Genomic DNA, 1477 nt, shown 5'->3' on the forward strand with positions numbered 1-1477 from the left:
ATAAATTTATTTCCATTCAATATGTCATTTACGCTATCTCGCTGTAGGATCAATACTAATGATTAATTAATGCATACATGTATTTATAAATGCATTGTATAAATTTGGAGAAAATATACACCAAACTGGAAACAATGGTTATCTCCGAAGAGATTGGATTGGGAAAATATTCAAATATTTCTTAAATATTTTAATTTACTATAAGGAAATATATTACTTATGTAGTTAAAAGAATTTACTTATTAAACGTTACTTGGGTGTCTACGGCCACACCACCCTGAACACGCCCGATCTCATCTGATCTCAGAAGCTAAGCAGGGTCAGGCCTGTTTAGTGCTTGGATGGGAGACCACCTTGGAATACCAGATGCTGTGAGCATTAAAAAGTAAGTAAATAAATAAATAATAAAACATTACGTGAGTGATTAAAAGCTGTTAAAATTGACAGAGGTGGGCAACACAGGGGTCATGATGTATTCAGGCCCCTGTGGTATGTAATACTATTCTGGTTGAAATGATAATTACTAAAATAATTACTAGGAGGCTATTTCTCAACACAGTAAGGATATCAGTGTTTCAAAGCTTTCATTGTAAGTTACCTGCAAAACCATACCGCATATGTCCATTTTGGTTCAGTATTCTGGGTACAAGAGAACATACTTTTTCTCTTTATTTACTCTTCAGTTTTTTAATGCCGACATAGCAGCCTGTAGAAACAACAGTCAAATATAACAAAAAGCACATTTAGGAGTCAAACATTACTGCATAATAGACATAAAACACCTTATTAACATTTTTATAACACTTTCAACTGAAATAAACAGACCACTCTCAATTTTAACATCTGGTTCCCAACAATTCTTATTCGGGTGATAACTTTAAAAAAAAAAAAAACAAATGTTGGGCATCTTTCATTGACTTTTCATCAAGTAACAGCTGTTCCTTTAGAACAAAATGTATGCATGTTGGAAGTGTTTCTGATGCTTACTTCTGTTTAGGTCTGTGTGAAAAAGCTTTATATTGGGTGCAATTCAGAAAGACAAATGGCTTCAGATGTTTTGAATGGCTGCCATGGCACTAGTCTGAATGCAATTTCCTGTGATTTTTAGAATATTTTCAGGCACAATGTTTAAGTTCATATTTTACATTTAAATTATAGCTGTAAGAACACCCTCTTCTTTGGGACATTTCTGTTTTCACATGATCTTGGGTATCTATCTTTAGGTCATCCATCATATCAGTCATTTATCTTCATATCGTGTCTGGCCATAAACAAGTGTTTACATCAAAGCATAGCCAATATTCATAAAAAAATAGATATGGTTCTTCTGTTCTTGAATGCGTTTCCACTAGATTCCCTTAGGATAATTCCTGTTTCAACTTAGGCTACTACATTTTTTTTTTTGCTTAATTCAAATCACCTCATCATGCTGGAACATGTAAAGACAAATACCTACAGATGTTTGCCTCTAGGTTCA

At 33.4% G+C, this 1477-nt stretch overlaps 1 pseudogene; it reads left to right on the top strand.

Moving 5' to 3' along the window:
• The first annotated feature begins 259 nt into the window (after positions 1 to 259).
• On the top strand, positions 260 to 378 carry LOC118612626 (annotated as a pseudogene).
• Positions 379 to 1477: the final 1099 nt, after the last annotated feature.

The sequence above is a fragment of the Rousettus aegyptiacus genome, unplaced genomic scaffold (assembly GCF_014176215.1).
Source record: "Rousettus aegyptiacus isolate mRouAeg1 unplaced genomic scaffold, mRouAeg1.p scaffold_m13_p_16, whole genome shotgun sequence".
In the NCBI taxonomy this organism is placed as follows: Eukaryota; Metazoa; Chordata; class Mammalia; order Chiroptera; family Pteropodidae; genus Rousettus; species Rousettus aegyptiacus.